We start from the raw sequence: 27779 nt of genomic DNA, 5'->3' as shown, positions 1-27779 counted from the left end.
TGGTTTACTATGGGAAGCTGAGACGGGGTGTGTGAGTCAGCTCCAGAAGTCTTCAGTTTACTCGTCCCAGGAGGTCTATGAGAACGGAGCTCAAATCTAGAACTCACGGAAATGCCTTTCATATCTGGGGTTCTTCCTTTTGGTGTTTAGGAATATACAAGATTGTACGTTAGTTTGAATTCTGAAAACTTGCATATTCTCTTATCTACCTAGATGTATGTAAGTTTAAACAGACAAGTTTTATATAAAATAATCGGCACCGATATTGGTGTAAAATAATGACTACTTAAAAGGAAATAAGAAAATAGATTATTTTGTGCAGTATAGGAGTGGTCATAGCTCAGGAACATGGCTTCAAGGTACCCTGGATGACATATTCCACTGTGAAAGAGATTACATGAACTACTATAGCCCCAGAACAAAAGACAAATCCTACATCAAGGTATTTACCAAAAAACATTAGTAGGACCATCAGATAGATGAGCTACAGCAAAGCTGGCAAATCTTTTCTATAGGTTTCAGATGTCATAGTGAAGGAGAAAGCTAGCTTCTTGACTTTTTTGTTGTTGTTGTTTGTTTGGTTTTTTGAGGCAGGGGTCTTTCTCTGGGCCAAACTGACCTGGAATTCACTCTGTAGTCTCAGGCTGGCTTATAACTCACCGCAGTCCTCCTACTTCTGTCTCCCAAGTGCTTGGATTTAAAGGCATATGCCACCACACCGGGCAAAGTACCTTCTTTTAGGCAGTTTCAGTTAGGGACAACAGCCCAGGTCTTCCCTTTACATACCTCAGTTTGACGAAAAGAATATATTTTCAATGGAGTATACAGGCTTGTCTGTGCTGATCTCTGCCCTGTGATCTCTGTATGGACGCATGTAAGTCTGGCTCTCCTCTACTCAGCAGGGTAGGGGAGAGTATTATTTCTTGTCCTAGATAGTTTTCTGCTTGTCTGCGCTTTATATTTTGGGGAAACTTCTCACTTTAATTACATATATGATTTTCCTCTGATCTCTGAGTCTACCCCATATATATTTCCTTTACACTCTGGATCTACCAGGTGGGTATTCTGAACTCTGGGCCTGCTACCTGTGTAATTTCTCTAAACTTGGGGTAACCATGGGTGTAGCTTTCTTTACCACTCGTTTCTCACCTGAATTTCCTGGTCTCTGTTCTGGTACTCTCTCTCGTTTTTTTTTTTTTTTTTTTTTTTTTTTTTTTTTGAGGTAGGGTCTCACTCTAGCCCAGACTGTCCTGAAATTCATTATGTAGTCTCAGGGTGGCCTTGAGCTCATGGCGATCCTCCTACCTCTGCCTCCCAAGTGCTGGGATTAAAGGTGTGCACCACCATGCTCAGCCTTCTCTCTCTCCTATTCTTAAACTATCACACTTACCCTTAACTTTCTTTGTTATTTATTTATTTATTTTTGGTTTTTCGAGGTAGGGTTTCACTCTAGTGCAGGCTGACCTAGAATTCACTAGGGAGTCTCAGGGTGGCCTTGTACTCACAGTGATCCTCCTACCTCTGCCTCCCGAGTGCTGGGATTAAAGGCGTGCACCACCACGCCCGGCTTTGTAATGTGTTTTTAAATATTTTTATTTTCAGATATTTATCAGTGAGAGAGAATGAAAGGACATGCCAGCGCCTCTAGTCACTGCAAACAAACTCCAGATACATGTGCCACCATGTGAATCTGGCTTACATGGGCTCTGGGGAATTAAGCCTGGGTCCTTAGGCTTCTCAGGCGAATACCTTAACTGCTAAGCCATCTTTCCAGTCCTTACTCTTAACTTTCTTCCATGAGGAGGATCAAGATGGATGCTGTGCCTTCCACACGAGTGCATCTTTCTTCTAAATTTCTCTACACAAGCTCCTAGGTCCTATTTTCCACATGTTTGTGAGGAGTCTGCTCCAGCCTTTTCCTAGACTGCAATTTCCCTTAAATAAACCCCACAATTTATGATTTATCCCTAAATAAACTCTATAATTTTTCCTTCTTGAGTCAGTTTTGTTAAAAAATTGGATAAGGAGCCAGGTGCGATGGCACACGCCTTTAATCTCAGCACTTGGTAGGCAGAGGTAGGAGGATCGCCGTGAGTTTGAGGCCACCTTGAGAATACATAGTGAATTCCAGGTCAGCTTGAGCTAGAGTGAAACTTTACCTTGAAAAAAAAATAGCATAGGGACCCAAAATGGGGGTTCATAAGTTGGGGAGTCCTCTCTTGAACCCCCAAATTCTGCATCATTAGTATAATTTAAAAAATATTCTATTTGAGAGAGGGGCAGACAGAGGGAATGTATATGGGTGTGCCAAGGCCTTCTACCAGTGCAAATGATCTTCCAAGGCACATGCCACTTTGTGCATTTGGCTTTATGTGGGTAATAGGGAATTGAAGCAGGACCATCAGGCTTTACAAGCAAGTACCTTTAACCACTGAGCAATCTCTCCAGCTCCATTACAGCACTCTGAACTTTAGGAAGGTGAAAGCTATTGGCCTTTTAAGCTTAAATGCTGAAAAGTTTATCTATTAGTAATGAAAATGTTAACTCAGATACAAAAGTTAAAGTAGGTAGTTGCTCAAAGAGCCTCACTGCTGAGCCGGCCCTCTTCTCTGAGTTCTAACTCAAAATGTAACTTTTCTTCTGTTTTCCTTTCTTTTCTTTAGATGCCGGCTAAAATCCTAAATTTGTTTGCCCTAACCCTTTGGGATTTTACCATGTTTTTTTCTCATTAAATTTTCTTTGCATTACTCAAAAAAAAAAAAAAAAGTTGGGCTGGAGAGATGGCTTAGCGGTTAAGTGCTTGCCTGTGAAGCCTAAGGACCCTGGTTTGAGGCTCGGTTCCCCAGGTCCCACGTTAGCCAGATGCACTAGGGGGCGCACGCATCTGGAGTTCGTTTGCAGTGGCTGGAAGCCCTGGCGCGCCCATTCTCTCTCTCTCCCTCTATCTGTCTTTCTCTCTGTGTCTGTCGCTCTCAAATAACTAAATAAGAAATGAACAATAACAACAAAAAAAGTTAAGGTAAATGGCTATGAAAGGATCTAAAATAGCCCAAGATTATTTTGGCTCTCAATCTATAACATTCCATCTCTCCACATTCAAAACATTCTAGTGAGCCCAGACCAAGCAGCCTGCAAGGGATTTTTCATATAGATTCTGCTTCTTCAGAAAATGTCACTTCGTGGGGCTGGAGAGATGGTTCAATGGTTAAGGCGCTTGCCTTCAAAACCTAACAACCCAAGTTTGGTTCCCCAGGACCCATGTAAAGCCAGATGCACAAAAGGGGTGGATGCATATGAAGTTCATTTACAATGGCTAGAGGCCCTGGTACACCCTATTTTTTCTCTCGCTCTGCTTGCAAATAAATAAAAAAAATAATTTTTTAAAAAGAAAATGTCACTTTCCATTATTGCAGAATTATTCTTTCTCTTGATGAATACAAAAATATAGTGTATCTCAAAGAGCAACCAGCATAAAAGCTTTGTTTTTACATATGGCCAAGATGCATGTCTCTGTATGTCTTTTTTTTCTTTTAATTTAGAAGTTTTCAGATGTGATTATATTTCAACTAGTTGGTAATTGGAGAATTTAGAGGAATAAGAATCACTTATTCTTGATGAAATACACACGAGAAAAAATTCATGTACTTTATTAGATGACCCAGAACACTAATGAGAACATAATTAACCTTATTTAATTATTTTTATTTATTTGAGAGTGACAGAGAGGAGGAGGAGGAGGGGAGAGAGAGAAAATGGATGCTCCAGGACTTCCAGCCACTGCAAACAAACACCAGACACGTGTGCCCCCTTGTGCATCTGGCTCACGTGGGTCCTGGGGAATTGAGCCTCGAACTGGGGTCCTTAGGCTTCACAGGCAAGCACTTGGCCACTAAGCCATCTCTCCAGCCCTTATTATTATTTTTTTGAGTTAGGGTCTTGCTCTAGCCCAGACTGACCTGGAATTAGGCTGGCCTAGAACTCACAGTGCTCCTCCTACCTCAGACTCCCAAGTGCTGGGATTAAAAGCATGTGCCACCATGCCTGGCTTAACTTTTTTTGTTTTTTGTTTTTTAAAGGTAGGGTCTCACTCTGGCCCAGGCTGACCTGGAATTTACTCTGTAGTTCCAGGCTGGCCTCAAACTCATAGCCATCCTCCTACCTCTGCCTCTTGAGTGCTGGTATTAAAGGCATGTGCCACCATGCCCAGCTGTAATTAACTTCTTAATATATTTTTATTTATTTATTTGAGATAGTGAAAGAGACAGACACAGAGAATGAGTGAGTGGGTATGGGCATGCCAGGAACTCCTGTCACTGCAAATGAACTCCTCATGCATGGGCCACATTGTGCATTTGGCTTTACAAGGGTACTAGAGAACCAAACCCTGGCTGCTTTGAAAGCAGCCTGCTTTTGAAAGCAAGTGCCCTGAACCACTGAGTCATTTCTCCAGCTCATATTCCACTTTTTAATTGAGGAGTAGAAACCTGTCTTCTAACTCTAAGGCATTGGAAAACATGAAAGATCCATAATTCAAAGACAGAATTACAGGTTATGTAGCAGAGTACTATTCTGTAACAAGGCAAAACCAAACAATAAATAAATGTTGCAGTCAGTTCCAACGCATCCAAACCAGACACAGTTTATGGGAGGAAGAAATTTATTTCAAGCTTACAGATCCAGGGGAAGTTCCATCTATAGTGAAAGAAGCTAGATCCCATTCATAAATCCAAGCAAAAGGACAGCACTAAGCAGCCAGTACCACAAGCAAGCACCAATTACACACACTGGTTGCTGCAGGGATCCCTAGAGCTCAAACTGCTTTCTGCATTCCTTTGGGCTTAAATTCAGATCTGCCCCCAAACACCTTGGGCTGGACCCTAGGATCTGCCCAGGAGTGATACCTCCTCCAGTATATCGTGGAGACCCAAGTTACAAGCTTTAATAAAACACCTGAATCTCGGGCTGGAGAGATGGCTTAGTGGTTAAGCACTTGCCTGTGAAGCCTAAGGACCCCAGTTCGAGTCTCAATTCCCCAGGACCCACGTTAGCCAGATGCACAAGGGGGCACATGTGTCTGGAGTTCGTTTTCAGTGGCTGGAAGCCCTGGTGCACCCATTCTCTCTCTATCTCTCTCTCCCTCTTTCTCAGTCTGTAGCTCTCAAATAAAAAAAAAAATCTTTGGGGAACATATATTCAAACCACCACAATGAAGCATATATAAATCTCTTCCTCCATCAAGACCTGATTCTCAGAAGTTTCTCTTTGCTTCAGCCTGTGCCATGTGATCTATCTCTTAAAAATTAGCTAAACACTTTAAGAACACATAAACCTCTCCTTCCTAAACACACCCAAGTTCCAAGTTACTGGAGAAGGTCACACCTGAAAGAATGTTTGCCAAAGATACTGACCATAACAAAACTCAGATATAATTTCACTTTAACCCAGAAACTGATCATTTATGTCTATTTTTAGGTTGTTAGATTATTTTTTAAATGTATTTATTTGACAGGAGGGGGGAAGAGAGAGACAGAGGGAATGGGTGCACTAGGGCTTCCAGCCCTCATTTATGTCTTTTAAAAAATATTTTAGGGCTGGAGAGATGGCTTAGCGGTTGAGTGCTTGCCTGTGAAGCCTAAGGACCCCGGTTCGAGGCTCGGTTCCCCAGGTCCCACGTTAGCCAGATGCACAAGGGGGTGCACGCGTCTGGAGTTCGTTTGCAGAGGCTGGAGGCCCTGGCGTGCCCATTCTCTCTCTCTCCCTCTATCTGTCTTTCTCTCTGTGTCTGTCTCTCTCAAATAAATAAATAAAAAATTTAAAAAAAAATTTTAGACTGGAGTGATGGCTTAGCAGTTAAAGTGTTTACCTATGAAGCCTAAGGACCCAGGTTTGACTCTCCAGAACCCATGTTAGCCAGATGCACAAGGTGAGACATGTGCACAAGATCACGCATGTGCACAAGATCACACATATATCTGGAATTCTATTGCAGTGGCTAGCGGCGCTGGCATGCCAATTCTTTCTCTTTTTCATATTCTTTTTTTAATTATTTATGAGGGAGGGAGATAACATGGGCATGCCAGGGCCTCCTGGTGCAAACAAACTCCAGACACATGGGTCACTTTGTGTGCCTGACTTTCCATGGGTAATGAATAGGGAATCAAACCCAGACTATCAGCCTTTCCAAGCAAGCATTCTTAACCACTGGGAAATATCTCCAACCCTGGCTGAAGGCCCTGGCATGCCCATTCTCTCCTTCATGGCTGTAGGCCTAGCAATGTGTTCATATGATCATTGGATTTTTAAAAAATTAATGAAAGTATTATGCTATCAATATTTGCTTAAGTCTATTGTCTCATTTTGCTGATTTCCTTTGTATCACACTTCTTTTTTACTTCTACATAGTGTTGAGGTGGCCTTGGGAATTTGGGAATATTTTTTGTTGGGGCTTGGTGGGATACATATTTGTGGATTAAAATGATGTCCATACAATAAACTCTTTTTTGCCCTTTTAATGTAGGAATGTCACTGAGGAATAGCCCTATGCTAACTGCTAACCTTGTCTTGTAATGCAAAGAACCAGAGATCTTACCATGATGCCTTGAAGTATTGTAGTGGAGGAAGGTTGAAACAAAGTTTGGTTGGCTAAGCAGAAGTTCTGTGGCAAATTCTTTTAGTCATTGTAAAATTGCAAGCAAAAGAGTTAGCATTCTAGTTAGCAGTGAAAGAAGTAGGACAGGGCTGGAGAAGATGGCTTAGCTGTTAAGGCATTTGCCTGCAAAGCCAAAGGACCCCAGTTCAATTCCTCAGGACCCACGTAAGCCAGATAGATGCACAAGGAGGAGCATGCATTTGGAGTTCGTTTGCAGTGACTGGAGGCCCTGGTGCACCCATATTCTCTCTCTCTCTCTCTCTCTCAAATAAATAGGTAATATATATATAAGAAATAGGGCAGGGAGATGGCTCAGTGAATAAAGCATTTGCTCACATGAGTGTTAGGGCCTGAGTTTAAATCCCCGGAGTCATGTAAAGCTGGAAGCAGTAGAATGTGTCAGTAAATCCAGCACTAATGCTGATGCAGGATTTGAGGGTTCTGGGGGCTCCTCCCAGTCCTGTGTATCCCAACTTTTGGGTTCTTTCCCATTAATGGGAAAGAATTGAGAAAAGCAGACTCCAAGAAGGATAAATTATAAAATGTTAAGAATATTTAGGGCAATATTATGAATAATGAGGTTTATTTAGGGGGAGGAATAAGATTGCAGAGAGGAGGCTAGCTGAATTCATCATAGAGAAATCACTGGCCTCCCTAGCCCAGCCCCGGGTGTGGGGGGCAGGAGGTTATGAACACAAACAAATAGGAAGCAAAATGTTAGAGGCAAGGTAGAAAGACTCAGAAGACACACACACACACACATCTATACATGGGGACTAAAACATAAGATCCTGTCTCAAAAGTAGGATGGAAAGATGAGGAAGATCATTTTGTCTTGATTGTAGTTATGGTTTTGCCAACTCATGACAAAATGATTAAATTATACATTTCAAATATGTGCAGTTTATTGTATGTTCATTACATTGCAATAAAATTTGTTTAAAAATGAGGTCATGGGGGGCTGGAAAGATGGCTTAGAGGTTAAGCGCTTGCCTGTGAAGCCTAAGGACCCCAGTTTGAGGCTCAATTCCTCAGGACCCACGTTAGCCAGATGCACAAGGGGACACATGTGTCTGGAGTTCGTTTGCAGTGGCTTAAGGCCCTGGCACACCCATTCTCTTTCACTCTTTCTGCCTCTTTCTCTGTCACTCTCAAATAAATAAATAAAATAGTTTTAAAAAATGAGGTCATGGGGCTTTTGTATATATGAGATGTAATACTCTCTTAATTGAGTTAGTACTTTAAAAAACAACTGAAGATTTAACATATTTAAACCTTTATTTAACCTATTTAAATGGCCGTATGCTTGGTGATAGTTGTCATTTCCCTTTAATTTATTTTTTTTTTTTTGCCACAATAATGTAAAAATAGCTCTCACTTCAAAGGGAATTATAATTACCTTATTCTGGAGCCAAATGAGAGTGTGCATGGCCAAGGAACACAGATTTAAGTCATCTCAATTCCACATTCCAACATGGCAACAGTTTCATAGTAAAATAATAAAGAAGGTCATAAATCAGAACACTGTAGCCGCATGGTGGCGCACACTTTTAATCCCAGCACTTAGGAGGCAGAGGTAGGAAGACCTCTGTGAGTTCGAGGCCAGCATGGAACTACACAGTAAGTTTCAGGTCAACCTGGGCTAGCCCAAAATAAACACCAACACACTAACAACCCCACACTTTTCAAATGCATTGATGGTGGTAGGTGGGTTACAGTAGAGCAGGAGATTTCTGCTACAGGCCTCTGGTGCTAGCTGATGACATTCTTAGCTCTTGGGTTCATAGAAGCTAGGGGTCTATTCATACACCTCAAAAGGATTTACCTAACAGTCCCAGGATGTTAAGCTGCACACAGAGATGGGCAATAAATGACCACTTCAGGGGTTAAGAGCCCAAAATAACTTGGCTCTGGATCTGCCACATTTCATCTTCTCCACAGTCAGCTCTGAATGCTGAACACCAGTGGAATTTCTTACTGGGAACTTTAGTTCACACTATGTAGCCCAGGCTGGCCTCACACTCAATCTCCTTGCCTTAGTCTTCTGATTGCTGGGATCACAAGCATGCCACCATAGCTGATGTGATTAACTTGGGAAAAAGAGCTTTGGAACTGGATTGACAGTGCAACCCTGGGTTTTGGAAATTTTTCTCAACATGACGAACAGAAATGAATTTTTTTAGTGTTTCTTCAAAATCATAAATGAAATTTAGCATCTTTCTCTATGTATTTTACATTGGCCAAAAGCTTTAGGAGACATTGTAGCTACATTTCATTTATTTTTTAAAAAATATTTTTTATTTGTTTGAGAGGAGATTGAGAGAGAGAGAGAGGGAGAGAGAAAGAAAGAGAATGGGCAGGCCAGGGCCTCAAGCCATTGCAAATGAACTCTAGAGGCATGTGCCACCTTGTGCATCTGGCTTATGTGGGTCCTAAGGAATCACACCTGGATCCTTTGGCTTTGCCAGGAAGCACCTTAACCACTAAGACAACCCTCCAGCCCTCATTTAATTTTTGTTGTTGCATTTTGAATTTAATTATTGTATTTTTGTATATATTTATTGTGGCTTCTCTATGTATTTATTGGCCATTTGTATTTTTTTCCTTTTGTAAGGTGCTTTTTTTTTTTTTTTTCTTTAGGTAGGGTCTTGCTCTAGACCAGGCTGACCTGGAATTCACTGTGTAGTCTCAGGCTGGCTTCAAACTCCCAGCTCTCCTCCTATTTCTGCCTACCAAATGCTGGGATTAAAGGCATGAACCCCCATGTACAACTCTTTTGGAGTTTTTTTTTTTAATCTTTTGATTTGTAAGTATCTTTTGTTTAAGTAAGGTAAATTGAGCTTGAGATAATATGTATGTGTAAAAATATTCAACAAGTCACTGATATGCAGGATCAGGTCTCCAAGGAGAGCACAGTGAGTAAAAGCAGATTACTGAGTCAGAGATCAAAGAGGGAAAGGGTCCATTGGAGGCAAAAGAGAATTTAGAATGGCCAGGAAAAACATGTCCTGATGTGACCCTCAGCGCACACACTTCCTTTTACTACCCAATTTAGCGTGGTATGCCTGCCTGCAGGAAGCCTAAGCCTTTCCTGCAAGTGTATCCAAGAAGCCACAGGGGTATTGATTCAGGTTCAAGTGTCTGTCCTTCCAGTTGGTACTTTATCTATCTATCTATCTATCTATCTATCTATCTATCTATCTATCTATCTATCTATCTATCCATCCATCCACATATGTGTGTATATATATATATATATATATATATATATATATATATATATATGTCTTTAAATTTTTTTTTTATGTTTATTTATTTATTTGAAAGTGACAGACAGAGAAAGAGGCAGAGAGAGAGTGGGTGCGCCAGGGCCTCCAGCCACTGCAAACGAACTCCAGAGGCATGTGCCCCCTTGTGCATCTGGCTAATGTGGGTCCTGGGGAATCGAGCCTCAAACCAGGGTCCTTAGGCTTCGCAGGCAAGTGCTTAACCACTAAGCCATCTCTCCAGCCCCCAGTTGGTATTTTTTTCATTGTAAAACTCCATACTCAGTGTGTTCCCTTGAGGCTAAAGGATTTCCTAGAGCCTCCTTGATGTTGGAAGTCCAGAATGTGCCCCTGATGCAGTTGGTGGAGATGCCTGGTACTCTGCCTTCAGAAACCTGAGCTGTCTGAAGACTGCTCAGACCAGCCATTGTCCAGTGACTGGCTATGCTGTTGCCACCACCACTGAAGTTGTCAAATAGTGCCCACCAAGTAGCTGTGGTCCAAGCTCCACCACAGGCTCTAATTATTGGCACTAGGGGTAATGCAGAACCCAGTTTAGGTTCTTGTCATAAGACAAGTGCAATTCATAGTCAGATGGAATGGGATCTATCCAACAATGGCTCAGTCTACCACCTTCAAACTCTTGTGATTCACGTGGCCACAACTCTGGGGGGTGAGAGTGCCTTCATGATGGCTGTGTTGAGAGCAGATCTCCTAATAGATTCCAAGTTCATTTTCCCCAGCTGATCTCTCAGCCTTTCCTCATTTTTATGATGAATGACCCTCCTAGAGATCTAATTGCTTCTTACTGCTTCCTAATTTGGGTTATGCCACCCAAATGCCTCAACCAATTTTGATTCATTTGAACGTGAGATGGAAAGAGACAAGTTCTCATTTTCATTTCCTCCTCGAATCCACCCTCTCTTGCCTCTTGTGGAATCTGTTAACATACCATCCTTCTCAGCAGTTTCAGCCATTTGAGGGCAGAAGGAGATGTCTGGGACCAGCAGAATGCCTTGCTGCATCACAAAGTGCCCTCTTTGACTTTTCTTTTTTAAAACAATTTATTTATTTATTTGAGAGAAAGAGGGAGAGGGAGAGAGGGAAAGAATGGGCTTGCCAGTGCCTCCAGCCACTGCAAAGGAACTCCAGATGTGTGCTCTCCCTGTGCATCTGGTTTTTGTGGGTTTGGGAGAATCAAACTGGGGTCCTTTGGCTTTGCAGGCAAATGCCTTAACTGCTAAGCCATCTCTCTAGACCCCTCTTTCACTCTTAACCAAGCAAAGGTAACTTGCATTGGATGCCAAGCACAGGAGGACTTTCTGTGAGGTCAGCGCTTCTTATGTGTCACTTGTTCTAGTTCTTCCCAAGTGACAGGGGAGGGCTCTCGCAACGTATTCACATGATTGGTAAAATAGGATGTTGCTGAATCTATTTTTCTTCTTTTAATTATTTTTATTTATTTATTTATTTGATAGAGAAAGAGGCAGAGGGAGAGAGAGAGAGAGAGAGAGAGAGAGAGAGAGAGAGAGAGACAGACAGACAGACAGAATTGGTACACCAGGGCCTCCAGCCACTGCAAATGAACTCAAGATGCATGCTCCCCCTTGTGCATCTGGCTAACATGGGTTCTGGGGAATTGAACCAAGGTCCTTTGGCTTTGCAGGAAAACCCCTTAACCACTAAGCAACCCTCCAGCCCCTCTATTTTCCTAAACAAGTTTACTTTCACAAATTCTATGACCTCAGTGGTACAGGATTTTGGGGTCCTGGAGAGGTCCCCAAATATATGAACCCCAAGTTTGGGTTCTGTCCTACCTCTAACAAAGAATTGATAAAGACAGGGGCTGGGGAAATGGCTTAGTGGTTAAGATGTTTGCCTGTGAAGTCTAAGGGCCCCAGTTTAATTCCTCAGGACCCACATAAGCCGGATACACAAGGGAGTGCATGTGTCTGGAGTTTGTTTGCAGTGGCACATCCATTCTCTCTTTCTCTCTGCCTCTTCCTCTCTCTCTCAAATAAATAAATAAAATATTTTTAAGCGTTAAAAAAAGAATTGATAAAGACAGACTCAAGAAGGATAAATTATGAATTATTAAGTTTATTTAGGGAGAACTCACAAATTGTAGGGTTTATTTTAAGGGAACTTGGAATCTACGAAGGAAGGCTAGAGTAGAGTTATAAACATATGGGAAGTTGGAAACATGCTTTTATGTGGAAAATACTTCATAGTTTAAAAGGTTTCTTTTAAGAAAAATTGAGGTTTTAAGGGACAGACTGGAGTAGAGCCACAATCATATGTTGGGGAGTTCATAAATCCTATTTAGGAGAAACTGAGGAAAGATTAAAGTAGAGCCATAAGCAAGCTAAGAGCTTGTTTAGGGAGACTTAAGAGAAACATAGAGGGCATCTACCTTGCACTTCTCCAAGTGCTGGGACTGAAGGTGTGCACCACCACGCCTGGCCAGCTTTCAGTACTTTCCACGTTGATACTAGAAGCCCAGGGTGGAGAGCCCTCAGGGATATTCCTCTTAAGGGCACAGATTACCTTCAGAGGCAGACTGAAAACTATGGCCAGAGAAGCAACAACAACAGGATACTGATAGAGTTTAGGAGGAAGGCAGCATCGTTTTACAAGCTCCTCAAGAACGTAAAACATCATCCTGTCCTGGCAAGCTCTGAAAGTAGCTCCAACTAAAATCCAAGAAGTCGTGACGCATCAGCGTGGCTGCCTGACACCATCCCTTTGTTCTCTTTACTTTCTCCTTCTCAGAACTTTTTAGTGGGCTTTGTTCCTTTCAGTGGGCTTTTTCTGAGCATGAATTTCCTCCCTTAACTCATCTACCAGTCAGAGTCCCCCATGCACATTATTTTATTTCATTTATTTATTCTTTATTTATTTTAGAGAGAGTGAGAGAGAGAGAATGGGCACACCAGGGCCTCCAGCCTCTGCAAACAAACTCTAGACACATGTACCACCTTGGGGATCTGGCTTATATAGGTCCTGGGGAGTCGAACCTGGGTCCTTTGGTTTTGCAGGCAAATGCCTTAACCACTGAGCAATCTTTCCTGCCCCTCATGCACATTTAAGTTAACTTGTCAGACTCATTGTAACCCAAGGCCTAAGGACCATACAGGTATGGACCAATCAGACTCTTGGTACATGAAAGCTCAGCTCCAGGGTGCTGGCTGGCCTCCCACTTTTCAGGTTCTCCTCTCTGCTGCCCTAGGGAGTTTTGCCTGGTCACTTTTACTTTTCAGTGAAACTTTGCTTGCCTTATCCTTCTGCTGTCCTTGTCATCATGCTCCATCATCATGAGACAAGACACTCAAGCAGAGACGGAGAACTGGTAGAACCAGATACAGAGCACTCATTATGTCATGGTGTAAAGCAATCCATGCTCATTACCTTGTTTAATAGGAACACTGAAACATGCCTTAGAAGAATATGACCACCTTCACTTCATAGATGAAGAAACTCAGACTTTGAGAGATTACACGATTCGCCTTAGGACATGGAGATAGAAAAGTGGCAGGTAATTTGATCCCCAAAGCCCATATTCCTACCCTGTCACACTGATTCTGGATAGAGAAGTAGGCTTTTTCTTTTCTTTTCTTTTCTTTTCTTTTCTTTTCTTTTCTTTTCTTTTCTTTTCTTTTCTTTTCTTTTCTTTTCTTTTCTTTTCTTTTCTTTCTTTCTTTCTTTCTTTCTTTCTTTCTTTCTTTCTTTTTTTTTTTTTTGAGGTAGGGTCTCACTCTAGGCCAGGCTGACCTGGAATTCACTATGGAGTCTCAGGGTGGTCTTGAACTCACAGCGATCCTCCTACCACACCTGGCCTGAGAAGTAGGTTTTTCTCCAGTAGCGTCAGACACTCATCCTAAGTGAGCCTGGGTAGGGGAGCTCAGAGCCAACAGCCCTTGACTCCTACATAGTGGTGCTCTTGGGACCCCAAATTGATTGCTCACTCCATTAGAGAGTTTTGTTTGTTTTGTCTTCAGACAGGACCTCTTAATATAGTCCAGGCTGACCTTGAACTCTCAATCCTCTTGCCTCAGCCTAGTGCCATGATTACAGGCATTTGCCACAATCCTGTATCTAAACCGTCAGTAAAGGAAATAGGAATTAGACAAGAAAGTTGGTTTCCCTGAATGTGTCCATGTGCATGCACACACCTACACACATTTATTTAATTAGCCCAGGACACATTATTAGCTTAAACACAAAACTGGCTAATGCCACAGGGTGGTAGAACTTTGCAACTTTGGGCAAATTTCTCTAAGGGCTGTACTGCATACCACCTGATGAATGCTTGAGGGTGACTGCTAGCTTTACAATGGCAGCATCATTTGCTTTTTTTTTTTTTTTTTTTTTTTTTTTACCAGTTGTGGGTTGCTAGTCAATTGTACTTTGAAAATAAATACAATGCTTATTTTAAGGAGAGGAAGGCAAAGCCAGACTCCAAGGTTTCACTGTGCCTTCCTGCTGCATCCTTTTTCCAGAAGTCACTTTGGAAGTTCTCCAAATTTCTCATTGACAAGAAGCCAATTCTTGCCCATACCACAGTAAGTAGAAATGTGCACCAAGCTGGAACAGGTGGGCTCTTGGAGTCATGTGGAGGGACTATACCCATGACTTTTAGGATTTGGAATGTGTGAATGTGTTTGGGCTGCCTAGTAACATCTTTGCCTTGCTAGCTAATTCTGTTCTGTGCCATGTTTAGGCAGAATGACCATTCCCTTTCCTTTCATAGATGCCTTTGCTAAACACTGCTTCTCAAGGCTCAAGTGTCAGAGGACTGTTTGGAAATCTAGGACTGAGCAATCTTTGTGTCCCTGGTCCTACCATAGGACCTGGCACAAAGTAGGCATTCAGTAAATCAAGTAAGCATAGACATTTAGCTAGATTATAAATTATTCTTTAAATTTTTTTTTTTTAGTTTTTATTTATTTATTTGAGAACAACAGACACAGAGAGAGAAAGAGGAAGAGAGAGAGAGAGAAAATGGGCACATGCCACTGCAAACGAACTCCAGACATGTGCGCCACCTTGTGCATCTGGCTAACATGGGTCCTGGGGAGTCGAGCCTTGAACCGAGGTCCTTAGGCTTCACAGGCAAGTGCTTAACCACTAAGCCATCTCTCCAGCCCTATAAATTATTCTTGCTGATAAAGGTTATCAAAGCTATAATGTGATGGTTGGTGCAAAACACAGCCCTCGCCTTAAAGGAATAAGAGATAGTATATTTTGAATCAAATATGAGTGACCATGACCCAACATAAATTAGGTTATCCCAAGGAACCATGGCCTATCATAGAAGCATTTACATAAGATTTTTTTAGTTACAGAACAAAGAATGCCAAGACATTTTCCAAATACGTTGGTGAGGATACAGCTGCAGACAGGTTACAGCGAAGCGAGGAAAACTGCTATAGGTCTCAGATGCTATGTGATGACATCCTTGGCTTTTGGATTGGGGGAAGCTAGTGGTTTGCCCAAGAATACATTTCAGAGTGTTACCTAATAGTCAAAAGTATGTAAGGCCAGCTATTAAGCTATTAAGGAGCTATTAAGGAGACTAAAAATAGCCCAAGATTATTTGGCACTAGACCAGGTAACTCTCCATAGTCACGAAGGTCTATCATTTAGCTTTGTAGCGTCTTTTGTGGCTGTTTTTCTGGGGACATGATAAAGTTAAGTAAACTGAGTTTGTGAGTTGCCTATTTCAATTTCAGTATCTTTACAGAAAGCACGGCAACTAGGCATTATAATTTCATGCTTATGCCTTTGATGATGCAAAATATCTTCTAAATTTCTTCATTTCCCTGTATTTGTGAGGATATGTTCCCCAAATTGTGTCCCTGACGAATCTTCAAAAATGATAATATATAAATGGGTTCCTAAGTTTGACCCATTTGTGATATTTAAGAATAATTTGTCTCTGTTTTGCAAATGATATTAACTTCTTAGTGACCAGAAATGAACAGAACATGGCATTGCTTTGTACTCACTTGGCATTTCCTGCTGCTTTCTTTAGAGAGGCAGAAAGGGGGCCATTCTCGAGGTCTTTTCAGTTTCCACATGCTTTAATATTCTCACAGAGTATATGTGGGCCTTCAAGTATATCTTTTATTAATAATCTATGATAGTCTGATTATAACATGATAGCCTTTAACTATTTCTCGTGTGTGTGTGCATGTGTGTTTGTGTGTGTGAGAGAGAGAGAGAGAAAGAGAGAGAGAGATTTAATTGTGACTAGATTTTTTTTTTTTTTTTTTTTTTTAGAGACAACCCCAGGCCATGAGTTGAATTTCTAAGCTAAGGCCAACCAGCCCAGCAGCAAGATGACTCCTCTCTGCCTGCTGGCTGTCATTCAAGCAGATGGAAGAATGCCCAAGTCCTCTAATAGTTGTATCTGTACTTCACTCTAATAGGAACAGCATGTGGATCCAAAAATCTGGCCTTAATCTTTGTTCCTGTTCTCTGGGGAGGGCAGGAGATAATTATGGACTGACAAAAGCTTTAGCTGAAAGAGAGAAAATATTTTTTTTTTAGAATCAAGTAATACCTGATTTCTAATACTAGAAAAACAAACAAACAAAATAATATACCCAACCAGTGGAAAAACTGTTTCCGGCTAGAGAAAGCTCTCAGGGATTGTAGACACAGTTTCAGTGTCCTTGGAGACCATGGAAATCACTGGCACTGCCAAGTGGGAGGTGAAAATAAATATTTAACATCTCCCAGCCAACTGGAAATCTAGTTCAAACCCAGAGGAGTGGAGGTAATTTGAGATAGGGTGCATGCTCTTGCTTGTGGTCCCTATCTTGTCCCCAATTTGTCTTGAAAGTGAGTTTCCTAAATCTTTTCCTTTCCAACACTTAAATAAAATACTTTAATAAAAATACACACCAAATCAGAATAAGAAACAAATTAGAATTCAAATTCAAATTCAAATTTTATTTATAGTCCTCCCCAAACCATCTTTGCACCTGGAAACCCCCCCCCCTCTCTCTCTGTCTCTCTCTTACGCAGATAGCATCTTTATAAAACAAAACAAAACAAAACAAAACAAAACAAAAAAACAGTGAACAGAGTAAAAAGTTCAGAGGCCAGTGAAACTTCGGACTATTAAAAAAAAGTAGGGCGCAGCAACTTAATATGCTTGGGAAAATCAGCTTGAACTCAAGCCTTTCAAAGCACATATATTTTCCAGCTCTGTGACTTCTCAAATGACCCACCAGAGGTAATGGCGGAAGGGCTCACCTCCGGCCTTCAAGCACATTTACAGGATCTACTGCTTTTCTCTCCACTAGAAGGAGCCTGATGCCTGACAACGGCATTTTCCAAGACTTGAGACAGGAAAAAAAAAAAAAAAAAGTTGTCTTCAAATTGATCAGGGAATTGTATTGCCAGGAAGCAAGCATTCTCTAAAAATACATTAGCCTGACTGCAAGGAGGGCAAAGGAACCAAATGAAAGAAGTTCCACTGACAAAGTTTTGAAAAGTTAAGAATTAAGTGGCTATGTTATTTTAAGTTGATAAAGATGCTTAAGAGAAAAAAGCCAAAGCATAAAATAAAAGTGCCTATCTGGGAGTGGTGGCGCACGCCTTTAACCCCAGCACTCTGGGAGGCAGAGGTAGGAAGACTGCAGTGAGTTTGAGGCCACCCTGAGGCTAGAGTGAATTCCAGGTCAGTCTGGGCTACCCCAAAGCCCTACCTTGAAAAGCAAAAACAAAAAATAAAGTGCCTACATAATATTTAACCCATCAACATTTTGTTGTAGATGGTGGAGGAGCTCATGGGACCCCATACTTCCCTAAGAAACTGATGTTGTTCCAAGAGAGAAAAATTGATCATTACATAGTCATGAAGGAATATAGTGTTTCCAAACAATAAAGATGCCAGATATCCCAAAGAATAGAACAGGTCACAGAGACTTAACCCCTTAATACCCATGAGAAAATACACTTACATCTTTGCTCTGCCATTTGTGGCCCAACAGCCAGTGATGTTGGTGTGATTTGTGAGCTTTCTATGTATGCAGGTCTCAGGCAGGGCTCCAGCTCTGCCAAGCCTGAGTCATGTACGTTACACTTTGCAAAACCCTAATCTAGAAACCCTACCAGATACTCATAAAGCAGAAATCTCCAGTTATACCTTTATGCTAGACTATTATATCACAGTGGTAAGACCACTGGTTAGGTATATCCAGGCATAGAAAACATGGAAAAATGAATCTGCTTGTGCAGAGAAGCCATGTACCAAAAAATTCACATCTATTAGAAAGGAAACTCGTTAAAAGCAGGAGTGAATTTTAATTATCATAGGATTTTAATTTAATGACCAGTGATTTGAACTTAAGTCATTTTGGACTGTGAGATTAGATTCCAAATCCAATTGAAAAGCAATCCTTTAACCACCCAAATTCTGCAGAAAGGATACTAAATATAATATAGGCAATGGGGGTGATTATGATCATAATACATTATAAACATAGATGAAATTGTCTAAATAAACATTAAAGTATATAATATTGAGCATGTACTTTGTCTTATTATGAATTGTTTATATTATTTATAAGAACCTGATATCTTAACGTTGTGATTTTAAAGTAGTCATTTAGAGCATATCATTGTGTTACTTTTCTCATTGTCATGACTACATATATGACAAATAATTTAAAACAGGAAATATTTATTTTGGCTCATGGTTTCAGAGGGTCCAGTTCATGGGTGCTTGGCCCAATGTAAAGGAAAAGCTCTTTACCTCATGGTGGAAAGGAATAAAGGAGAGAATGTGAGGGGAGGAGACAGAGGGAGAGAGAAGTTTAACTGTTAAACTCATGCCTCCTGGAACTGCCATCTTTAAGATAGACTTTTTTTTTTTTTGAGGCAAGCCCAACAGATTGGCTTTTTTTTTTTTTAATGTGAGAAAGTGGGAGGGAAGGGAGAGAGAGAATTGGTGTGTCAGGGCCTCCAGCCACTGCAATCAAATTCCAGATGCATGTGCCCCCTTGTGTACATGTGTGACATTGTGCACTTGCACCCCTGTGCTCCTGGCTTAAGCAGGACCTGAAGAGTCCTTAGGCTCCGCAGGCAGGCACCTTAACTGCTAAGCCATCTCTCCAGCCCTGTCTCTACTTAATGTTTCCATAACCTCCCAAAATATCTGTGGACCAAGTGTTCAACACATGACCCTGTTGAGGAAATTTTATATTCAGATCATAACAGGCGAAATGCATTTAATTCAGTCTCAAGAGTCCCTAAAGTTTGAACAATTCCAACATTTTTCAAAAGTCAAAGTCCAGGGCTAGGCAGACAACTCTGTTAGTGAAATGCTTACCTGGTAAGCATGAAGGCCTGAGTTCAATTCCCAGCACACATTTAAAATGCTGGGCAGGGTAGCATGTGATTGTAACCCTTGTGCTGGGGAGATGGACAGGCAGATCCCTGAGACTCCCTAGCCAGTTAGTCTAGCCTAATTGTTGAGCTCCAGACCAATGAGAGATCCTGTCTAAAGAAAAAAAAACAAACAAAGAAACAAACAAAAAACCCCACAAAACAACAACAACAAAAACTGCAAAGCATTCTAGGGCTGGGGAGATGGCTCAGTGGTAAAAGGCACTTGTTTGCAAAGCCTGCCAACCTGAGTTTGATTGTCTAGAACACATGTAAAGCCACATGTACAACATGGAACATATATCTGGAAATCATTTGCAGTAAAAAGAGACACTGACATGTCCATACTCTGTCTCTCAAATTAATTAATTAAAAATTTTATTTCATTTTTTATTTATTTGAGAGAGAAAGAGAGATAGATATATAGAGAGAGGCAGGATGGGTGATCCAGGGCCTTCAGCCACTGCAAACAAACTCCAGACACATGTGCCACATTGTGCATCTGGCTTATGTGGGTCCTGAGGAATCAAATCTGGGTTCTTTGACTTTGCAGGTAAACACCTTAACCACTAAGTCATCTCTCCAGCTTCAATTTATAAATATATATATATATATTTTGGTTTTTCAAGGTAGGGTCTTACTCTAACTCAGGCTGACCTAGAATTCACTCTGTAGTCGCAGGGTGGCCTTGAATTCATGGTGATTCTCCTACCTCTGCCTCCCAAGTACTGGGATTAAAGGCGTGTGCCACCACGCCCAGCCAATATATAAAATTTTAAAGGTATTTTGGGGGCTGGGAAGATGGCTCAGTGGTTAATGGCATTTACTTGCAAAGCCTGCCAGCCCAGGTCTATTCCCCAGTAGTTATATAAAGCCAGATGCTCAACTTGGTGCATGCATTTGGAATTCATTTGCAGTGACAGGAGGCTCTCTCTGTCTCTGTCTCTTTCTCTCTTTCCTTGCAGATAAATAAAATATTTAAAGATGAAAATGGCATTCCTGAGGAACAGCACCCAAGGTTGTCCTCTGGCCTGCACATGCATGTGAACAAACCCCCACACTGACACAAACACAGATACACACACATGCATGATTCCAGAGACATTACTGACATGTAAGATAATCTCCTAGTTGTGAGCCCCCATAGAATAAAAACGAAAGTTACATATTTGAAAGACACTATGGCATGGAGTAAATAATCCCATTCCAAAAGGGAAGAATGGGGGGTGGGGTTTGGGAAAGGAGTGATTGGACCAAAGCAAGACTAAAACCCAATAAGACAAACCCTAAATCCTGTAGCTTTATATCCAGTATCTGGAGTATGTGGCTGTGTGATGTGAGCCTCAGTGGGTGTTGCAGTCAGGTTTGCATCGCTGGTAGAAATCACCTAACCAAGAGCAGCTTGTGGGGAAAAAGAGGTTTATTTTGGCTTACAGGCTTGAGGGGAAGCTCCACGATGACAAGGGAAAATGATGGCATGAGCAGAGGGTGGACATTACCCCCTGGCCCACTTAAGTGGACAACAGGAACAACAGAGTATGCCAAACACTGGCAAGAGGAAACTGGCTATAACACCCATAAGCCCGCCCCAACAATACACTGCCTCCAGGAGGCATTAATTCCCCTATCTCCATCAGCTGGGAACCTAACATTCAAAACACCTAAGTTTATGGGGGACACCTGAATCAAACCACCACAATGTGCCTGGGCGGCGCCAACCCATGACCTTCCTGGCTTCAGATTATAGGCTTGTCTTGGACTGGCTCTGGCTTTTTGCAGCAGACACTCCATGTTTCTAGAAATTCTAACTTCCTGGAATCCCTATTACATCTTAAATTTAACTCTAAAAGCATCATGTATTTTCCTCTCAGGGATTTTTTTTGCCAGTGAATCTGACCTTATTACGTATTGTCTGGCCTCCCAGACTTTCTGTTGAAGTCAGGTTCATATTGCTGGTAGAAATCACCCAACCAAGAGCAGCCTATGGGGGAAAAATGGGGTTTATTTTGGCTTACAGGCTTGAGGGGAAGCTCCATGATGGCAGGGGAAAATGATGACATGAGCAGAGGGTGGACATCACCCCTGGCCAACATAGGTGGACAACAGGAAGAGGAGAGTGTGCCAAACACTGGTAAGAGGAAACTGGATATAACACCCATAAGCCTGCCCCCACAATACACTCCTCCAGTAGACTTCAATTTCCAATTGCCATCAGCTGGGGAACCTAGCATCCAGAACACCTAACTTTATGGGGGACACCTGAATCAAACTACCACATTCTGCCCCTGGCTCCCATAAACTGTTAACCATCCACAATGTAAAATGAAATGTATTCAGTCTATCTTTAAAAGTCCCCATAGTTTATATCAATCCTAATGATGTTCAAACATCCCCATAATCCAAGATCTTTTAACTGAGCCATAATACCAAAAAATAACCTCAAAAAACCATAATGGCACAGAATAAGCACTCACACTGCAAAAGATGGCATTGGGCATAGCAATAAAATATTCAACCAATACAAGATTTAAAACAACCAGAGCAAACATCAAACTCTGTAGCTTCAAGTCCAACAACTCTAGCCAGTGACAAATCCCCAAGTCTGATAACTAGCAACAAGTCTCCGGCATTCAAATTCTGCCCTCCAGCTAGGCTACTCATGGTCCTGGAAAACTTCATCCGACCAGCAGCTTTTCTTAGAAGCCATCTTGTAGTTCCAGCATCTCCAGTGGGTCCGCACTGCAATCCATGGTTCATCCTCATGGCTCCATTGGGTTTCCATGCAGGCATCCAGCAAACCTGCTTCATATTGCCCATGGCCATTTCCAAAACACAAGGCAATGTTGCAAACTCAATGACCATCTCTTTCCTGCATTTCTTATACTCCACAATAGCAGGTAGGGTGCCGATTTGTTAATCCAGGCGGGGACTAAAGCAGACTTTGAAGAACAGGACACTCCTTGAACACTTGGGCCCCTTCAGAAGAGTCTACATTCTTCCTGTTGCCCCAGCGCAGGTCAGCTAGCCCATTCTCAAAGGCTGTAATCTCTCAGTTGCAGCTGAACAAGGCAACAGTTCACCCAAAGATTTTTCTTTCTGTGCCATATCCCTCTGATCACAGCAGTTCATTTCTACGCAAAGCAACCCTGCACAACTTCTCAGGACATGGGCACAAGAGCAAGCTTCCCACACAAACTGCTAGCCCAGTCCAGGCAAAGTTCTTTCTCACCCTCATAAGCCAAACCTCATAGTCCATAGTTCTTACTGCATTCAGGTCTTTCAGCTATGATCAGAATAGCCCATCAAGCAGTACTTACAGCACTTCAATGTGTCTCTTAAGCCAAGGTTTCAAATCCTTCCACAATCCTCTTAAAAATCTGCTCGAAAAGATCAAACCCACACAGTCAGGTGCCTAGCAGGAACCCTACTCTGTTGTAGTCAGGTTTTCATTGCTGGTAGAAATCACCCAACTAAGAGAAGCTTGTGGGGTAAAAAGAGGTTTATTTTGGTTTACAGGCTCGAGGAGAAGCTCCACGATGGCAGGGGAAAATGATGGCATGAGCAGAGGGTGGACATCACTCCCTGGCCAACATAAGGTGGACAATAGGAACAGGAGAGTGTGCCAAATACTGGCATGGGGAAACTGGCTATAATACCCATAAGCCCACCCCACAAAATACACCACCTCTGGGAGACTTCAATTTCTAGTTGCCATCAGCTGGGGGATGTGGCATCCAGAACACCTAAGTTTATGGGGGACACCTGAATCAAATTACCACACTTTCCTTTGACTCTAATACATGGGTAGAGTTCTTCATGATTTCACACCTTATTTTCATGATTGAAAAACTAGTGTTGGGCTGGAGAGATAGCTTAGTGATTAAATGGCTTGCCTGCTAAGCCCATGAACTCCTGGTCAAATCCCCAGGTCTCATGTAAGCCAGACACACAGTAATGCAAGCATGCAATGCCACACTTGTCTGGAGTTTATTTGCAGTGGCTGAAGGCCCTGGCATGCCCATTTCTCTCTCTTTCTCAAATAAATAAATAAATTAATAATAATAATAATAAAAGAAAAACCAGTCTTATGTTGATGATGCCAAAGTTGGTCACCAGATCGAGCAGTAGTCAGGCCCCTTGGACCACGGTTTCATTTGTCTCTGAGTTCCTGGGCAGCTGAGAAGGTGAAACTAATCCTAGAGGAACAACTTCCTGGTTGACCCTGCTCTGGAAGCAGAGGCTCTTCTCCAAGGCAAATCTCTTTTAAAAAAATTATTTTTATTTATTTATTTGAGAGTGACAGACAGAGAGAGAAAGAGGGAGACAGAGAGAGAGAGAGAGAATGGACGTGCCAGGGCCTCCAGCCACTGCAAACGAACTCCAGATGTGTGCGCCCCCTTGTACATCTGGCTAACGTGGGTCCTGGGCACTCAAGCCTTGAATTGGGGTCCTCAGGCTTCACAGGCAGGCACTTAACCACTAAGCCATCTCTGTAGCCCGGCAAATCTTTCAAATGAGTTTATTAATTTATATCCTCAAGCCAGCCATGGTTGGGGGCTGAACAGTTTCTGAGATGCTCTCAAGGCCTTTAAAATATATTTTTATAGTCTGGGGAGATGGCTTAGAGGTTAAGGCACTTGCCTGTGAAGCCTATGGACCCATGTTAGACTCTCCAGATCCCACATAAGCCAGATGCGCTAAGGTGCAGCAAACGCAAGATTGTACCTGCACATTAGGTGGCACAAGTGTCTGGAGTTCGATTTCAGCGGCTGAGGCCTGGTGTGGCAATTATCTTTCTCTGTAAGAAAAAAATATTTATGAGAGAGAGAGAGAGAGAGGCAGTGTAGGGATACTACAGAGCCCTTTGCCACTGCAAATGAACACCAGACATATGTGCCACATTGTGCATCTGGCTTTACAAGGGTGCTTCAGACTTGAACCCTGGGCTGCCAGCCTTAACAAGCAAGTGTCTTTAGGCCTTGAGTGATCTCCCCAGTTCTCAAGGCAAGTTTCTTACTGTCCCAGTGAAAAAGTACTTAGTTTCTTATTAATAGGACTAATTCTTTCAACAACCATGTCTGCCTGATGCCAACAAGTTTTTCAAGTCTTTTTGCTCATGTTTGCTCCTATTCTCACTGTAAACCTGGCTGAAAGCATCCAGGAGTCTCCATGCCATAGGCTGAATGCTGGACTGTCTTAAAATTTTCTCTACCATAAGATCTCAGGTAAGGAACAAAATGTAGACAAAGCCTTTCCCACAATACAACACGAATGGCCTCTAGTCCAATTCCCAATAGAGTTTCTATTGTTTTGTATTTTTTACGAAAGAGAGAGCGAAAATTGGCCTGACTTTATGCATGTGTCAACTTGTATGTCTGGCTTACATGAGATCTGGGGAGTTGAACATGGGTCCTTAGGCTTCACAGCCAAGTACCTTAATTGCTAAGCCATCTCTCCAACCCAAGATTACATTCTTATCTAACTTAGCCTGGCCTGCACTCTGCAGTCTTGTTGGTCCTCTTGTATTCTGAGCATCCACCAAGAATTTCCCAGTAATTTGAGCTGATGGCATTCCAGGGTAGCTCTAGTTTGCATCTCCAAATTCTTCAAATTTCCTCTCTTAAGACAGTTCTAAAGGCCCATGACTCACATAGTCAGGTTCAGTCATAGTGAAGACTCTGCTTCTCTGGTGCTGATTTTCGGCATTAGTTACTTTTCTCATTGCTGTGACCAAATGTTTGACAAAAACAAGTTAAAAGAAGACAGTTTTATTTTGGCTCATGATTTCAGAGGGTTTAGTCCATGGTTGCTTTGGCTTATGCACTTGGGCAGAACATCATGGCTATAGGAATGTGTGATATAGGACAGCTGTTCAGCTCTGGTGGACAGGAGATAGAGATAAGAGATAGAGACCAATAAAGAAAGAAAGATAGAAAGAAAGAAAGAAAGAAAGAGAGAAAGAAAGAAAGAAAGAAAGAAAGAAAGAAAGAAAGGAAGGAAGGAAGGAAGGAAGGAGGGAAGAAAGAAGGAAAGTAAGTGTAGGTTCAACCTTCAAAGGAATGCACTTGAGACCTATTTCCTCCAGGGAGGCCCTACTTCCAAGGTTTCCATAACCACCCAAAATTGCACCACTCTTTTGGGATGAAGTGTTCAACAAATGAGCCTGTGGGAGACATTTCATATCTAAGCCATAACAATAATCAAGATGGTACATCTAAAAGGCCAAGGCAGGAGGGTTGCCTCAAGTTCAAGGTTAGCTTGGGTTGCAAAGTGAGACCCTGCCTCAAAATATCCTTGTTTAAACTATTGTATATTAATGTATAAATAGTACTGAGCATTTTTCATGCCTCTCATAAATAAAAGACTTTTCCTGTTACAAGTTCTGAGTAGCTCAAGAATTTATTTCATGTGTGGTCTAATACAACAGCATGCAGCATCCTGTTGATCTGCATGTTTTTAGTAGGTTTGCAAAACTGTTCATGATATAGAACTCTAGAAGAGACTTAGTCCCTTTAGTTTGTCTTGTGACTTGGTAGGAAGTATGTGAAAGAAAAACGCAACTAGAGAAACTCCATTTGGTCAGCTGTACAATGTATTCTGATCTGGTCATTTAAATACCTAGTTTTGGGGTCTGCCTGCAGGTCGCTGCAGCTGCCCCCCCACAGTCCCAGCTCCCCACTCCTCCCTGGAAGTTCCTGCGCAAAGGGCAGCATCCCTCGGACAAGTGCGCTCTGAAGGCAAAAAGATCTGAAAGAAGTACCTGGACCAGGTTGGGGGATAGTGGAAAATGATCCCAAAGCTTGGACAGCAGACTCGGACAAGAAGAAACACCTGGTGCCTTCTGATCTGACACCTAGTCAGTTTTACTTCTTTTTTAAAAAATATTTTTATTTATTTGAGAGTGGCAGACAGGCAGGCAGAGAGAGAGAGAAAGAGAGAGAGAATGGGTGCGCCAGGGCCTCCAGCCCCTGCAAACGAACTCCAGATGCATGCGCCCCCTTGTGCATCTGGGTAACGTGGGTCCTGGGGAATCGAGCCTCGAACCAGGGTCCTTAGGCTTCACAGGCAAGTGCTTAATCACCAAGCCGTCTCTCCAGCCCCCAGTTTTACTTCGTGATTGGGAAGCAAATTCATTTCCAAGCTGAAGATGTCTTTTTGTTTTTTCTTTGTCAACAACATCATTTACCCACCAGGGCCATGATGGGTCAGCTGTACCAGGAACACCACGAAGAAGACTTCTTTCTACACATGGTCCACAGGGAGGAGAGTGTCTGTGGTCTGTGAAGCTGCTCTTCCTGAGGTGGGGTGGGGGTTGTCATCCGATTCTATGAAGAAAAGTGGTGTCCTTCCTTGACCCCCACCTCCTTTCTCCAGTCTCAAGCACCATCTCCCTCCCTCAGGACCCTTACTGTTTGAGGTGTCATCTCCTGCCCCTCTTAGCAAGATCGCAATGGTAGACATGGCCTCTTGTATCTCTCCTTTCCCCTTTCCCTCCATTCTCACTCTGCTTTAGACTTATTGATTGTCAACCTCTGTCACATCTAATGATCGTTTTGGTTTCTAGTCCCTTTCTATCTGCTCAAGGGGCTCAGAGGCCCAACAATCCCTTCCTTTTACCACCTTCTTTTTTGGGGGGTTGATGAAAGGGACTGAAATTGTTGGCGGGGGAGGTAGGAGGTACATCAATAAAAAGGAAACCACTAAGATAGAAAAATCAAAAAAAAAAAAAAACCCAAAACCTAGTTTCAGTAATTCTCAGGCCTCCAGTGCCTGCTCAGTGTCTTTTTACTTGACTCTACCAGTAGGGAGGGAATGTTTTTTTTTTTTTCTTTTCTAAGGAAGGAAGGGTTTATTTTTGCCTACAGTTTGAGGTTCTAGTTCATTATGGTGGGGAAGGCATGATGACAGGAGCACGCAACAGAACTGATTACATTGCAACCAGGAAGCAGAGAGCATGGAATACTCTGGCTTACTGGACTCTCATGGCATAGAGTGGAGGAAGGTCTCTGTGGTTTTGCCTGGTTCTCCAGTGTGCCTTGATTCATCCCTTGGGTTAGTTCACCCAAGTTTTGGCTATGGATTTCAGCGATTCTTAGAGTTATCTGTTTCCCATTGATTCAGTCTCCTTATTACCCTTTGCTGTTCCTTGGCTGGCCTTTACCTCTCACTGTCTGTAAACCCTTCCATGTTTCTGTTTTGTCTGGTTCCTAATTCAGCTTTTCATGTTGAATACTTTTAAAAATTATTTCTTTGCAAGGGCGGAGAGGGAGAAAGAGAGAAAGGGGGGAATGGGTGCCCCAGGACCTCTAGACACTGCAAAAGAACTCCAGATACATGTGCCACCTTGTGCATTTGGCTTTATGTTGGGTACTGTGGAACTGAACCCAGGTCATTAGGCATTGCGGGTAAGTACCTTAACCACTGAGCCATCTCTCCAGTCCCTCATGCTGAATACTTTTGTCATG

General features: G+C 42.2%; 1 pseudogene; it reads left to right on the top strand.

The window, feature by feature from the left end:
• Positions 1 to 397: 397 nt before the first annotated feature.
• LOC101606639 lies at positions 398 to 26598 on the top strand (annotated as a pseudogene).
• The last annotated feature ends 1181 nt before the right edge of the window (positions 26599 to 27779 follow it).

This window comes from Jaculus jaculus, chromosome 16 (genome assembly GCF_020740685.1).
Source record: "Jaculus jaculus isolate mJacJac1 chromosome 16, mJacJac1.mat.Y.cur, whole genome shotgun sequence".
Lineage (NCBI taxonomy): Eukaryota > Metazoa > Chordata > Mammalia > Rodentia > Dipodidae > Jaculus > Jaculus jaculus.
The sequence above is the reverse complement of the archived record's forward strand: the minus strand, read 5'-3'. Positions and strand labels throughout refer to the sequence as shown.